Source organism: Pelophylax lessonae (genome assembly GCF_965119305.1).
Source record: "Pelophylax lessonae genome assembly, chromosome: 7".
In the NCBI taxonomy this organism is placed as follows: domain Eukaryota; kingdom Metazoa; phylum Chordata; class Amphibia; order Anura; family Ranidae; genus Pelophylax; species Pelophylax lessonae.
In genome coordinates this window covers 81161539-81177702 of record NC_138774.1, presented here as the reverse complement: position 1 = coordinate 81177702, position 16164 = coordinate 81161539, and the positions used below count along the sequence as shown (strand labels likewise).

The 16164-nt window shown below is 46.4% G+C and overlaps 1 protein-coding gene across 2 annotated transcripts in view; it reads left to right on the top strand.

Moving 5' to 3' along the window:
* Positions 1–1690: 1690 nt before the first annotated feature.
* The window catches only part of SAMD4B (sterile alpha motif domain containing 4B), a 175875-nt gene continuing 161401 nt past the window's right edge, over positions 1691–16164 (top strand). For both annotated transcript variants that reach the window (XM_082262800.1, XM_082262799.1), the window contains exon 1: positions 1691–1795. The gene's annotated coding sequence lies outside the window, so the exon portion shown is untranslated. The remainder of the gene's footprint in view (positions 1796–16164) is intronic.

Sequence of the window (16164 nt, the reverse complement as noted above, 5' to 3'; positions counted from 1 at the left end):
CTTAGGGCTCTTTCACACGGGCGGTCCGATCAGATCCGCCTGTCAGTTTTTTAGGCGGATCTGATCGGATCCTCCATGCAGCTTTATGAGGCAGCGGATGTCAGCGGAGACACATCCGCTGACACCCGCTGCCATCCGTATCCGATCCTGTCCGTGAAATCTGGACGGATGGAAACCCTATTTTCCATCCATCCTGGGGATCGGATGGGACCAAAGGAGAGCGGACAGGCGGTCCACTCTCATCCGATTCCCCATAGAGAGCAGCGGGGGCTGTGACACCTCCCTCTCCGCACTGCAAGCGGAGACGGAGCTGTCATCCGCCGGCTCAGCGGGGATCGGCGGATCGATCCCCGCTGAGCAGCACGGATCCGCCTACGGAGGCAGACCGTGTGAAAGAGCCCTTAGTTTGTAGACACTATAACTTTTGTTCAAATTAATCAATATACACTCTTTGGGATTTCTTTTTTTACCAAAAACATGTAGCAGAATACACACTTGCCTAAATTGATGAAGAAATTTGATTTTTTTACATATTTTATTGGTTGTGTTTTATAGCAGAAAGTCAAAAATTTTTTTTTTTAAATTGTTGTTTATTTGTTGTTTATAGCGCAAAAAATAAAAACTGCAGAGGTGATCAAAACCACAAAAAGAAAGCTCTTTTTGTGCGTTAATTTGGGTACTGCATGGCTGTGCAATTGTCAGGTAAAGTAACGCAGTGCTGTATCACAAAAAAATAGCCTGGTCATGAAGGGGGGTAAATCGTCCAGGGCTGAATTGGGTAATATAAGGACACTTACCTGTCCAGGAATCCAGCGATATCGGCCCCCTGATCTAATTCTTCAATCGGCTTCGGGTGCAGGCACCGGCATCTTTAGTGCCGGTTTACTACTGCACAAGTCACGCTGCTTTCTGAATGGTTCCACCATCTTCTGGGACCTGTGTGTGTACCAGAAGAAAACAAGGGAATGGAGGAGGGGTCGGAAATACTCAGAGATTGCTGCAGCGATCTTACCCAGATGTGGGTGCTGGCACCTGTCACAACCAGGTACCCGCTCCCCCTAAAAAGGTGCTGAATGTGGCAGTGGAGGGGGGAAGGGTTTGAACAAGCGAAGCTCTTCTTTATGATTGGAGCTCTTCTTTATGATGAGGATAGGGGGAGGGGTTTGTAGTCCAAATCAAGAGAGCAGCCTAGGGTGACTACACTGCTCCTCCATACAGTACAGTGAGGGAGTGTTGTCACCCTAGGACAGGAAGTATCTCCAGGTGAAAATAAAGCAATAGTAAAGACAAACTTCAGCCACCACATCTAAGGACTGATCAGCTGCAATCTGTTTTAGTTTTGGGGGGGAATAGATTTGTTTTTATCTGGAACAAAAGTGGTGCAGTTGCCCATAGCAACCAAGCTTACGCTGTCTCAGAGAATGAAGGGGAGGTTCTGATGTCCCTATGAATGGCCTGTCATCCACAACCATCATTCACATCCCTGCCATCTACATGACATTTCTCCCTCTGCAGTACTCTGCACGCCACGCCCTCCTGCATTGTTCTCCTCCTGTCAATTAAATCCGTCTCGGCCAATCGCGCCGTCAGAGGCGTGGCTTAGAGGTGGGCTCATCGGAGCGGCTGTCAATCACCGGCTCTGGCCGGCCAATCCGCAGTCGGAGGCGTATTCTGTGTAGGGGGCCCCGACGTGCGTGGTGACGTCAGTCTCCAACGCAGAGCGTAACGTGCGACGTGCTGGCGGCGGTGGTTGCCTGTGTGGCTCCCCGGGGGAGTGCAACGGCCTGAGCGGGCGGTAAGTGTGAACGGGGAGCTGAGGGGAGGGTTCTGGGAGCCGGTGGGGGGCACTGGGGGATTCTCCGGCGCTGAAGGGAAGCGACTGCGAATGGGGAGGGGGACTGAGGAGTCACCCCCAACTCATCTCCATAGCAACCGACATGGGGCTGTGCTGTGAGGTAAAGGGGAGCTCAGGGTGGGGGATGGTATTGTGCTGTATAATGGGGGTGATGTGTGTGTCCTATACAGCTCTGTCAGCCCACCCTGTCACTAGCAATGGCACAGCTCCCATCTGTGTCCTCTACACCCCATTCTTCATCACTTCCTGTGCACAACTACTTTATATAGCTGGTGGGGGACTTCTGGCAGCTTTCTTTTTAGAGTGGAACTTCTGTGAGGTTTCTTTTTTTTAGGGTGGAACTTCTGGCAGGTTTCTTTTTTTAGATTGGGTGGGTCACTGTATTTGTATTGGTGGATTGTTGTCACTTGAAGTGGTGGGAGAATAACACGTCACCAGAACATGAAATCGGGGGGCCTATTCACACCTGTGCAGTTGCAGAATAGCGTCGGGCATCCAGTTTACATGAATCGGCTGCCCTGCGACCCACAAACTGGCCAGTGCAGCCCCTGGGCACGGCAATGTGCGGCTGCTAGCTGTCATTAGGCCGGATCATTTACCTGTACATCATTGCCAGTCTAACGTCTTCAATGCGCGCCCCCTGACACAGCGCTCGTTTGGCAGCAGATCTGCTGTGTCCAATCACGCGCAGCATTCGGTGTTTACAAACACCCAGAACTCTGTGTGCTGTGAACAGCGATCTGGCTGCTGCTTCTCCCTAAATAGCAGGGAGAAAAAACAGCCAGATCAGTAAGGCTCCATTCACCATAGTCAGCCTGACAAGTCGCGGTCCCTCGTGGTCCATTGACTGCTACAGGACCCGTTCTAATAGGAGCGACACAAGTCGCTCCGACTTAGAAAAAGGCTCCTGTACTACTTAGGGGCGACTTGCATAGACATTCATTATATGAAGTCCGTGCAAGTCGTGCCGAAGTCGCGGTGCACGGGACTTCACAAGTCGCCCCCGAAGTAGTACAGAGTCGTGCCGCGCTAGTGTGAATGGGCTCTAATGCCTCGTACACAGGATCAGATAATCATACGAAAAAAATCGCTTTCGAATTGATCGTACGATAATCTGATCGTTAGTACCCAGCTTTCAACAACTGATAACGTTTCGTCCAACAAAATCCGAAAGGACAAACAGGAAAACTTTTGTCGTACGATGGCCTAGCCTAGCGAATGACAATCGTTTAATCAGTACAGTATGCGTTTGCTAAAAATCGATAGACAAAGACCGCGCATGATCAGAAACGCTAAAATAACCTGGAAAAAGCCTGGCTGCCATTGATTTTGTTTTGCACTCTCCGATATGCAAACAGGAAGCTTTTCCAGAATCGTACGGAAAAAAACCCCAATATGATTAGTATGCATTGTTGAGTTCGATACTAGTATCATGCAACAAAAAGTGAACGATAAGTCGTCCGATTATCTGATTGTGTGTACGAGGCAAAAGCAGCACACATTACACATTGTGAGGCACACATTTGAACCCTTGATTGCCCCTAGATGTTAATAGAAATTGTATACCCCAGCTATATGAAAGCTTGGAAGTGATTTGCCAACATCCCTGTAAACTGAACAGACAGAGTGGAGGGGGTCTCCCTAGGGTGTGGGATTTTAGCGGCAAACACACTTCCACAAGCGAGTAAAAATTAAATCATTTTATTAACAAAATTATTAAAATAGATCTAACACAGATCTAAAGTGTCACATTTAATGTTCTATACAGAGAATATGTATGGGTGTAATTCAAGGAGATAGAGAGATGCATATACTCAATGGCATATGTTGGCTTCTGAAGGAAATCCTCCCAACCGACGCGTTTCAGGCACGCAGGCCTTTCTTCAGGGGTCTGAAAGTGGGGAGATTTGTGATTTCCTACATAACATGGTAAACTGTATTTCTGGTAGTTGCATAATTTGAAATAGATTACATTGCAGGTAAATTTCAAACAATAGCCCCTAGATGTTAACCCCTTCTCAGCCAGTTTCATTAGTACAGTAACAGTGTATAGTATTATCACTGATCAGCATCACTAGCAACCATTGTTAATTTTGGCAGCAAATTTCGATTTCGTTTTAGTTATAGTCTTTGACTAAAATGCCATTTTAGTTTTAGTCGTATTTTAGTCTTTTGACTGAAATGCGATTTTTTTTTTTTTAGTTTTAGTTGTGTTTTAGTCATTTTTAGTTGAATAAAATCTCATACATTTTAGTCAACTACAAATCGAATAGGTTTAGGTTAATTGTAATGCATTATTTAACCACTTTATCACCGGAGAATTTTGCTGTCTTTCGTCCAGGCCACTTTTTGCGATTCGGCGCTGTGCGACTTTAACTGACACTTGCGCGGTCATGCAACGCCGTACCCAAACGAAATTTACGTCCTTTTTTTCCCACAAACAGAGATTTCTTTTGGTGGTATTTGATCACCTGTGCGATTTTACTTTTTGTGCTATAAACAAAAAAAGAGGGTTTATTTTGAAAAAATAACAATATTTTTCACATTTTTTTTATATGAAATTCCCCCCCCAAAAAATTAAAAAATCAAAATCTTTTTAAATTTTTTGCCAATTTGTTTTCTGCTACCTATGTTTGGTAAAAAAAAATCACAAGCGTATTTTGATTGGTTTGCGAAAAAGTTATTGCGTTTACTAACTAAGGGAAAGATTTCTGTCATTTTTGGTGTTTTTTTTTTTTTTCTTTAATGAGTAATGGCGGCGATCTGCGATTTTTGTAGGACTGCGACATTTCAGCGGACAGATCGGACCCTTGACTGACATTTTTGACACTTTTGGGGGTACCAGTGACATTACTACAGTAATCAGTGCTATACATATGCACTGTTACTGTAAAAATGACACTGGCAGGGAATGGGTTAATTTTATTGGAGAGGGAGGGGTTAATGTATGCCTGGTGCTTACTAACGTGTGTGGGGGGAGGTGACTGAGTGACACAGGGACAGATCGCATGTTCAGCTATGCTGAACCCTGCAATCTGACACTGCCTGTCACTTAGGAGATCCGCCCGCTCTGTTTACACAAGCAGGTGGATTTCCAAACTCGATTCCCTGACTATCGGGGCAGAGCAGCGGCGATCGCCGCCGCTCCTCCCCTGGCCCGACTCCAGCTGTAACTGAATACAGCGGGAGCGTGCCTCCGGTGGCGTGTGAGCGCCGCCTACAGGGGGAGGAGTCCAGCGACGTAGGTCTACGTCGCTGGACGGGATCGTGCCACATTGCTGCAGTAGTGTCAATGTGGGCGGTCATAAAGTGGTTAAACATTTCTCTAGCATTTACAAATTGTATACTCCTGGGGTAAAAATCTAATATCTTTTTATAAGGTTTGAACGCGCAATACAGACACAGATTTAGCCCCCGTTCACACTGGGGCAACCTGTCAGGCGACCTGGTCGCCTGACAGGTCGCCTTCCATAAAGAAGCTGTGGACCCTTTCTAATAGGAGCGACACAAGTCGCTCCGACCTAGAAAAAGGGTCCGGAGCTTCTTTGGGGCGACCCAGAGCGACCTGCATAGACTTCAATGTTATGAAGTCCGTGCCGGCCGCTCCGAGGTCGCGGTGCGAGCAGTGCGCCGCGACCTATGAGGTCGCCCGGCAAAGTAGCGTCGCCCCAGTGTGAACGGGGCCTCAGGCTGCATTCACATGTCAGCGTTTGGATCGCGGGCAGAACCGCCGCGGTTCCGCCCTCGATCCGGAAAATATTGCAAATCGCGGGACGCCTAGCGTTGCCCCGTTGATTTGCAATAGCCCCCCAAACGCCGAGCGATGTTGCCGCGATTTCCGCCTGCCGAATCGCGGCAACATCGCGCAAACAATCGCGGGACGCAATACGCTCCAAAGAAGCTCTTGTACAAAGAAGCTCTTGTACTTCTTTGGAGCGTATTGCGTCCCGCGATTTTGTTTGCGCGATGTTGCCGCGATTCGGCAGGCGGAAATCGCGGCAACATCGCTCTGCGTTTGGGGGGCTATTGCAAATCAACGGGGCAACGCTAGGCGTCCCGCGATTTGCAATAATCTCCGGATCGCGGGCGGAACCGCGGCGGTTCTGCCCGCGATCCAAACGCTGACATGTGAATGCAGCCTTAGCCATTGTGAAATATAACATCTTTATAAATAAAACAAAGTTTCATAAACAAACATAAATATTGCTTTTTGACAAACCGAAGTGCAACTTTAAAATACAAAAAACTGTAAACTCCATTGGCTGTAATGTCATTGCAAGAGAGAGAGAGACAGAATAATAACAATATCCAGAAAAAAGTTATAAATTGATTTGCATTTTATTGAGTAAAATAAGTATTTGATCCCCTATCAATCGGCATGATTTCTGGCTCCCAGATGTCTTCTATACAGGTAACAAGCTGAGATTGTAAGCTCTAACGAGCAGGGCCCTCTAGCTCCTCCTGTTTTGAACTGTATTGTAACTGTATTGTCTTCCTTCACATTGTAAAGCGCTGCGCAAACTGTTGGCGCTATATAAATCCTGTATAATAATAATAATAATAATTAGGAGCACTCTCTTAAAGGGAGTGTTGCTAATCTCCGCTTTTTACCTGTATAAAGACCCCTGTCCACAGAATCCATGAGATTCAAATCTCTCCACCATGGCCAAGACCAAAGAGCTTCCCAAGGATGGCAGGGACAAGATTGTAGACCTACACAAGGCAGGAGTGGGCTACAAGACCATCGCCAAGCAGCTTGGTGAGCGGGTAATAATTGGTGCGATTATTCGCAGATGGAAGAAACGGAAAATAACTGTCAACTCCCTCGGTTTTGGGCTCCATGCAAGATCTCACCTGATGGAGTTTCAATGATCATGAAAACGATGAAAATCAGTCCAGAACTACACGGGAGAATGTTGTCTATGACCTCAAGGCAGCTGGGATCATCATCACCAAGAAAAAAAATTGGTAACACACATGAAGGACTGAAATCCTGCAGCACCCGCAAGGTCCCTCTGCCTGTCTGAAGTTTGCTAATTAACATTTGAATGATTCAGAGAAGAACTGGGTGAAAGTGTTATGGGCAGATAAGACCAAAATCGAGTTCTTTGGCATCAACCCAACTTGCCGTGTTTGGAGGAGGGGGAATGCTGCCTATGACCCCAAGTACACCATCCCCACTGTGAAACATGGCGGTGGAAACATACTTTGGGGGTGTTTTTCTGCTAAAGGGACAATGGACAGGGCCACGTACCATCAAATCTTGATTGAGAACCTCCTTCCCTCAGCCAGGGCAATATAAAATGGGTCATGGATGGGTATTCCAGCATGACAATGACCCAAAACACACGGCCAAGGCAACAAAGGAGTGGCTCAAGAAAAAGCACATTAAGGTCCTGGAGTGGCCTAGCCAGTCTCCAGACCCTAATCCCATAGAAAATATGTGGAGGGAGCTGAAGGTTTCGAGTTACCAAACGTCCGCCTCAAAACCTTAATGACTTCAAGAGGATCTGCAAATAGGAGTGGGACAAAATCCCTCTTGAGATGTGTGCAAACCTGGATTCCAAATACAATAAATGTCTGACCTCTGTGATTCCCAGCAAGAGTTTTGCCATCAAGTACTAAGTAATGTTTTGCGAAGGGGTCAAATACTTATTTCACTCATTAAAATTTAAATCAATTTATAACTTTTTTGAAATGCGTTTTTCTGGATTTTTTTGTTCTGTCTCACTGTTAAAATAAACCTACCATTAGAATTAGACTGATCATTTCTTTGACAGTGGGCAAACATACAAAGTCAGCAGGGGTTTAAATACTTTTTTCCCCTCACTGATGGGCACTGACTAGCAGCACTATGGGCACTGACTGTGGGCACTGATGTCGGGCACTGTGGGCAGATGTGGCATTATTTCCCCTCTTCAGTAATCAGGGCACTGGTGATCTGTGCCCTGATTACCTTGCTGTGTGTTCCCTTACCGCCGATCGGGCTCTGCTCCTTCCTCACACGCAGTCTCTGTTTGAGGAAGAGAGCTGGCGATGAGAGATGATCTCATATGTTTGGTGACTAGCAGCAGTGTGGGCACTGATGGTGCTGCCCATCAGTGCTGATCAGTGCCACCCGTCAGTATCCATCAGTGCCGCCTCTAAGTGCCACCCGTCAGTGCCACCTCTCAGTGCTCATCAGTGCCGCCTATCAGTGCTCATCAGTGCGGCATATTAGTGCCACCTCATCAGTGCCCATAAGTGCCACCTCATCAGCGCCCATCAGTGAAGGCGAAAAATTTATTTATTTTCAAAATTTACTCAGAAAATAAGAAAAACTTTTTTTTTTTTTTCAAAATTTTCTTTTTTTTTTTTTTTTTTTTTTTGTAAGAAATAAAAAACCCAGAGGTGATTAAATACCACCAAAAAAAGCTCTATTTGTGTGAAAAAAAATGATAAAAATCTCATCTGGGTACAGTGTAGCATGACCGCGCAATTGTCATTCAAAGCGTGAGAGCGCTGAAAGCTGAAAATTAGCCTGGATAGGAAGGGGGTATAAGTGCCCAGTAGGCAAGTGGTTAATGCTCTCCTTGCCCGGCCTGTCAGTTTAGGTGGCTGTCCATGTCTTAGTCGGTTTGCAGTTGTGCCATACTCCTCATTTCCAGATGATAAATTAAACGGTGCTCCATGAGATGTTCAAAGCCTGGGATATTATTTTTATAATCTAACCCTGCTGTAAACTTTTCCACAACTTTATCCCTGACCTGTGATATGTTCCGTGGCCTTCATGATGCTGTTTGTTTACTAAGGTTCTCTAACAAACCTCAGAACAGCTGTATTTATACTGAGAATAATTGACACACAAGTGGACTTTATTTACTAATTAGGTGACTTTTGAAGGCAATTGGTTCTACTAGATTTTAGTTAGGGGCAGGGCCGCTGATAGGGGGGACCACCAGCCCTCTTGTAGGGGGCCCGAGCACACAGGGGGGCCCACACAGAGAGGGGGATTAGTGATGGACAACAAATACAGAAATCTTCCTCCAGCACCTGAATCTGATCTGTCCCTCTCCCTGCTATCAGCTTTTATCTGTTGAGAAAGAGACAGTCCTCCCTACACTAATCCCCCCCCCCCCCCCCCCCCCCAGCACTTATCTCTGCTCAGGAGTTTATTTGTAAATTGTAACTTTGTTTTTCTCTCTCTGTCTCTCTGATCACTGAGCTCCAACTGCCCAGCCTGTATATTTTTCTCATCTCATCTTCGTACGGGGCCCCGCGATTTCTAACAGCAGCCCTGGTTAGGGGTATCAGAGTAAAGGGGGCTGAATTCAAATGCATGTCACAGTTTTCACATATTTATTTGTAAAAAAATGTGAATACCATTTTTATTAGAGCTGCACTATTAATCATTAAAAAATCGCAATCTGGATTCATTGCCCAAGCGACCCCCCCCCCCCCCCCCCCCCCACGATCCTAAATCGGCATGTCCTCGCTTCTTTCAGAGATGTTCTCGCTCACTCACAGCTGTCAAAAAAAAAAAAAGCCTCCATTAAATGTTTATCAACATTGTTAAGGCTGCTAGATAATTTAAATGCAATGTTATACAATGTATCATTTCATTCTTTTAGATCAAAGGAATGAACTTCTGTCTGTAAGCCCCGGTTCACACCACAGCAATGACAGACATTGCATGTGATTCGGAGCGCACTGCTGGGAATTCAGCCATACAGATTGTATGGCTGAATTTGCATCTGATTCGGACTGAAAACGCACAGGACCCTTTTTTGGGTCCACAGCAGAATCGGATCGCATGGCGGTTCACACCAGTGCGATCCAATACTGTCAGTTCGCACTGCGATATGCAATGTATGTATTATTTATTTTTTAGCAGAGACCCTAGAGAATAAAATGGCGATTGTTGCAATATTTTATGTCGCATGGTATTTGCGCAGAAAAAAAAGCAGTTTTTTGGGAAAAAATACACTTTAATGAATTTAAAAAACTAAACCGTAAAGTTAGCACAATTTTTTTTTGTATAATTTAAAAGATGTTACGCCGAGAATCATGAGAGAATCGCGATCGTTATTCTATGCAAACAAAATCGTGATTCTCATTTTATCCGGAATTGTGCAGCTCTACCATTTATCATTTTCCTTCCACTTCACAATTATGTGCCACTTTGTGTTGGTCTATCACATAAAATCCCAATAAAATACATTTAAGTTTTTGGTTGCAACGTGACAAAATGTGGAAAATTTCTTGGGAAATGAATACTTTTTCAAGACACTGTAGATGTAGATGAATTCAAAGACACCCCAAAAATCAAAGTGAAAAAAATGATGCAGCAGGCTAGTCCATTTTGCTGAAATTTCAATGCAGCAACTCAGAATGGTAGTTTTTATGGCCCCCGCGTGCTTGTATGCATGCCTGACAACTTAGGGGTACGCTCTTAATGAGACGACGGATGGTGTCCTGGGGTATTTACTCCCAGATCTGGACCAGGACATTACTGAGCTCTTAAACAGACTCAGGTGCAACCTGATGGTGGCAAATGGACAGAAACCTAATGTCCCAAAGATGTTCCATTGGATTTAGGTCAGGCGAGCGTGGGGGGCCATTAAATGGTATCAATTCCTTCATTCTCCAGGCACTGGCTGCATACTCTCGCCACATGAGGCTGGGCATCGTCGTGCACCAGGAGGAGCACAGGACCCACTGCACCAGCGTAGGATCTGACAATGGGTCCAAAGATTTCATTCCAATACCTAATGGCAGTCAGGGTGCGATTGTCTTGTCTGTACTCCATGGATATGCCTCCCCAGACCATCACTGACCCACCAGCAAACCGGTCATGCTGAACAATGTTACAGGCAGTATACCGTTCTCCATGGCCTCTCCAGACACTTTTTATGTCTGTCACGTGCTCAGGGTGAACCCGTTCTCATCTGTGAAAAGCCCAGGTCACCAGTGGCAGACCTGCCAATTCTGGTGTTCACTGGCAAATGCCAATCAAGCTCCATGGTGCCAGGCAGTGAGCACAAGGCCCACTAGAGAACATCGGGCCTTCAGACCACCCTCATGAAGTCTGTTTCTGATTGTTTGGTCAGAGACATTCACACCAGTGGCCTGCTGGAGGAGGTTTGGTAGGGCTCTGGCAGCCCTGCTGATGGATTAAGGGCCTTCTACGGCCCAGTCCAGCTCTCCTGGAGTATCTGCCTGTCTCCTGGAATCTCCTCCCTGCTCTTGAGACTGTGCTGGGAGACACAGCAAACCTTCTGGCAATGGCACGTATTGATGTGCCATCCTGGAGGAGTTGGACTGCCAGTGCAACCTCTATAGGGTCCAGGTATCGCCTCATGCTACCAATAGTGACACTGACCCTAGCCAAATGCAAAACTAGTCAAAAACAGTCAGAAAAGAGGAGTAGGAAAAATAATTTTCAGTGGCCTCCACCTGTAAAACCATTCCTGTTTTAGGGTTGTCTCATTGTTGCCCGTCTAGTGCACCTGTTTTTATTTCATAAACGGCAAACCAGCTGAAACTGATTAACAACCCCCTCTGCTACTTAACCGGCCAGGTCAATATCCCAGCAGTTTAATTGACTTGATGCTGTACTCTAATAAAGTGTTCCTTTAATTTTTTTAAGGATTGTATGTGAAACAAATTAAAAATACTTTTTTGTTTTTTTTAGTGATCACATTCCCTCTGTTTTCAGCTGTATAAGAGGCTTGGAAAAACAGCAGTGCACTGATCTTCCCAGTGAATGGCTGTGCTGGGGAAGGGGGTGTGTCAGCACAAGTCTGATCATTGGAGGATAGACAGACTGTGCTTCTAGCACAGCCAGAAAACTGACCACGCTGGGAAGGATGTGCTTTCATGCCTAGCTTTGTTAGTTTGAAATAAGGAAGCAGGGGGCTGGCAGGTTCACCAGGGTTTTTACACCAAAGAAGAAATGCAAAGAGAACCGAATACTTTTTAATTCAGGGGTGGGCAAACTTTTTGACTCGAGGGCAGCAATGGGTTCATATATTGGACCCGGGGGCCGGACCAAGAGTAGATGGACTGTGTGGTCAATGCAGATATGCCAGTGTGCCCCCTTTCAATGCAGATATGCCAGTGTGCCCCCTTTCAATGCAGATATGCCAGTGTGCCCCCTTTCAATGCAGATATGCCAGTGTGCCCCCTTTCAATGCAGATATGCCAGTGTGCCCCCTTTCAATGCAGATATGCCAGTGTGCCCCCTTTCAATGCAGATATGCCAGTGTGCCCCCTTTCAATGCAGATATGCCAGTGTGCCCCCTTTCAATGCAGATATGCCAGTGTGCCCCCTTTCAATGCAGATATGCCAGTGTGCCCCCTTTCAATGCAGATATGCCAGTGTGCCCCCTTTCAATGCAGATATGCCAGTGTGCCCCCTTTCAATGCCGATATGCCAGTGTGCCCCCTTTCAATGCCGATATGCCAGTGTGCCCCCTTTCAATGCCGATATGCCAGTGTGCCCCCTTTCAATGCCGATATGCCAGTGTGCCCCCTTTCAATGCCGATATGCCAGTGTGCCCCCTTTCAATGCCGATATGCCAGTGTGCCCCCTTTCAATGCCGATATGCCAGTGTGCCCCCTTTCAATGCCGATATGCCAGTGTGCCCCCTTTCAATGCCGATATGCCAGTGTGCCCCCTTTCAATGCCGATATGCCAGTGTGCCCCCTTTCAATGCCGATATGCCAGTGTGCCCCCTTTCAATGCCGATATGCCAGTGTGCCCCCTTTCAATGCCGATATGCCAGTGTGCCCCCTTTCAATGCCGATATGCCAGTGTGCCCCCTTTCAATGCCGATATGCCAGTGTGCCCCCTTTCAATGCCGATATGCCAGTGTGCCCCCTTTCAATGCCGATATGCCAGTGTGCCCCCTTTCAATGCCGATATGCCAGTGTGCCCCCTTTCAATGCCGATATGCCAGTGTGCCCCCTTTCAATGCCGATATGCCAGTGTGCCCCCTTTCAATGCCGATATGCCAGTGTGCCCCCTTTCAATGCCGATATGCCAGTGTGCCCCCTTTCAATGCCGATATGCCAGCCCCCACACACGAGACCAGTGCACTCACTTACCTCAGGCAGCGCTTCTCTTCAGTCCCCCAACGTCTCCTCAGTCCTTCCTCCTCGGCCAATGGCATGAGGTTTGCCTTTCGGCCAATCAGGAAGCGGGAGGACTCGCTTTCTGATTGGCCAGGAGGAGGATCCGTGTGACAATAGCGAATTTTCATTCGCTGTTGTCACACAATGGGCGGGCTCTGGGCGCACTGCTCTGTGTGCCCCGGCCGCCACTGCCGAAGTTCCTCGGGCGGCCTGGTACTGTTTGATACACGGTACCGGTCCGCGGCCCTGGGGTTGGGGAACACTGTGCGCTCCGCAGGCCCGATTAAAAGGTCCGCTGGGTCGTAGTTTGCCCGTTCCTGTTTTAACCACTTCAGCTTGGAACGATTTTACCCCCTTAATGACCTGGCCATTTTATGTGATTCGGCACTGTTACTTTAATGAAAAATTGCGCGGTCGTGCAACGCTGTACCCAAATACAATTGATGTCCTTTTTTCCACACAAATAGAGCTTTCTTTTGGTGTTATTTGATCACCTCTGCAGTTTTTAGAATTTGCGCTATAAACAAAAAAAGAGCGACAATTTTGAAAACTCAATGTTTTACTTTCTGCTATAAAACATTCCCAATAAAAAATAAATTAAAAAAATCTAATTATTATCAGTTTAAGCCAATGTGTATTCTGCTACATATTTTTGGTAAAAAAAAAATCCCAAAAAGTGTATTTTAATCAGCTTGCGTAAAAGTTATAGCGTTTTACAAACTAGGGGAAAGATTTTTGTACTTTTTTTTTATTTATTTTTTTGTTTTTTAGTAATCGCAGAGATCAGCGATTTTTTGCGGGACTGCGACAATGGGGCAGGCAGATCGGACCCCTAACTGACATTTTTGACACTTTTTGGGGACCAGTGACATTAATCAGTGCTAAATATTATGTACTGTTACTGTATAAATGACACTGGTAGGGAAGCTGTTAACACCGGGGGTAATCAAAGGGTTAAATGTATACCGGTTTGTGCTTACTGACTGTGTGGGGGTGGCTCTGTGACAGGCACAGAGAGATCGGGGTTTCAGCTTAGCTTGAAACTCATGATCTCTCCCTGCCTGTGTGACCAAAGACCCGCCTGCTTTGTTTACATAAGCAGACGGGTCTTCTGTCAGTTTGTTAGGATTGCGGGAGGCTGGCAGGGATCGCCACCGCTCCTCCGCAGTCTGGCTCCCGCTGTGTTAATCATAGTGGATCTATGTGATTATGTGCAGCCGAGCCGCCCTGCCTCAGTAAATCTGTGTGGGGTGGTCGGCAAGCGGGTTAAAGGAGTACTATGGGCAAAGTTTTTTAGTTCAGCATGCACTCCTGTGATACGTTTTCAGCTAACAGTGGGCTGATATCACTCAGTCGGTCCAGGTGCTGGATTGATTCTGGCTTTATAGTTGGGATCCACCAAAATGCCTGAACTGGTAGATGGCTCAGCCTCTGAGAGCCGCTGAGTGACTGAGCCGGCTGCTTACACCTTCCCACAGCCTGGAGGGGGAGAGCAAGGTGAATCGGTGAGCTGGTGACCGACAGCCATGACTTTCTGCTCAAAGCGGAGGGGAGAACTGAGTGAACAGCGGTCTTTGGTTGCTCACTTCTCACTACAGAGCCATTGGGGGACAGGCGCATCATCAGATCAATGCGGTATCCACCTGGGTGAGTATAACTTTTTTTTTTTTTAAATCCAATACCTCTTTTAACACAAATGCATAGTGCAACAGATACATATCAATATACTCTTTTAAAAAAATGACACAGCAAGCACACTGCTAATTTCTTTTGTGTTCCTGGATATGCCTAAAGACGCACAGGTGCGAATGAAGCCATAGGAAAACCTGGCCAATAGGCCTCTATATCAAAGGCTTAGAGCTGCAGCAAAATTGACACCTGGGTTATAGCGTTATACCACACTAAGGACGCATTTCACACACATTAATGAATGCTATCCAAACCCCTCCTCTGTTCCAAGTTTTTTTTTTTTTCCCCCTAAAGGGGAAATTCTACCACTGATGCACTGTGAACACTTTAAAAACATGGGCTCAATGCTTCAAAATGCATTGAGCACTTGTAAGTGAGGCCTAAGGGCTCATTTACGCTAGCATGAAAAGGCAGCAGGCGAGCTTGTTAAAATGATGTTGCTTGGCAGGAATTATATCCCCTCTTGCCTTCTGGCACTACCCAACTAAACGCAGCCCATACAAGGGAATGGGGCAATGCTGCAACTGACCCTGATGTACATGGTTGCTGCACAGTAGTCCAGCAATTAAGGGTTAAAAGAGACATTGTGCAGGCGATACAATGCCTCCTCGAAGCCTGCCAGATGCATGTTTTTCCTGCATTTTTTTACACTCCTACTATTTTTTTTTTTTTTTAAATCATACTGCACCACAACGTATAGTATAAATATAGGTGTGATGGCTAGGTGTGTTAGGGCTCTTTCACACGGGCGATCAGTTTTTATTCTCCGCTCTGGTCCTTTTTTTTTTTTTTTTTTCCTTCACGGAGCAGATGACATTTGTGTCATCCGGTCCGTATGTCCGCATATCATCCCATCCGTTTGCGGATGATATACGGACATAATGTATGTCTATGGGCATTGCGGATGTCAGCGGATGACACCGCTGACATCCGATTTTGCTTCCTTTCCGTTTTTTGAACGGAAGAAAAATAGGGTTCTGTTCCGTTCCAAATGCATACCTACATTCAAAAAGTGAAGTCCCACTGGTTCGCTCTCCCCCTTTACCCCCCCCCCCCCCCCCAGCCTGCATTGGAGGTACAGGTTTATTCTGGTTAAAGGAGGCGGGGGGGGGGAGTGAGTAGATTTTTTTTTTTTTGGGGTACCTGCTCCCATTTCCGAAATCCTTACCTATACCTAGATGAGAATGACGTTGCCTCAGTCTTTTAGGACATGCTGCAGTCCATTAATAGAATGCCACACAAGATTGTGGGGGGGGGGGGGGTGGTTGTGGTTCCTCAGGAGCCCAGAGCCGGCTCCTATGTTCAAGATGGTGGTGATGGGGGGCCTGCAGTTTCGGGAAGATAGCACTGAACTTCAGGCACTGATTAGTACATGTATCTGAAGTCGGCAGCAACATGCTTAAACTTGAGTTCCTCTTTATCAGTTGTATTTCACACAGCTTCTACAAATTCTTATTTTAAAATCCATTAAGAATAGATAAGTCTTAGGTGTAGCTGTGTGTCTT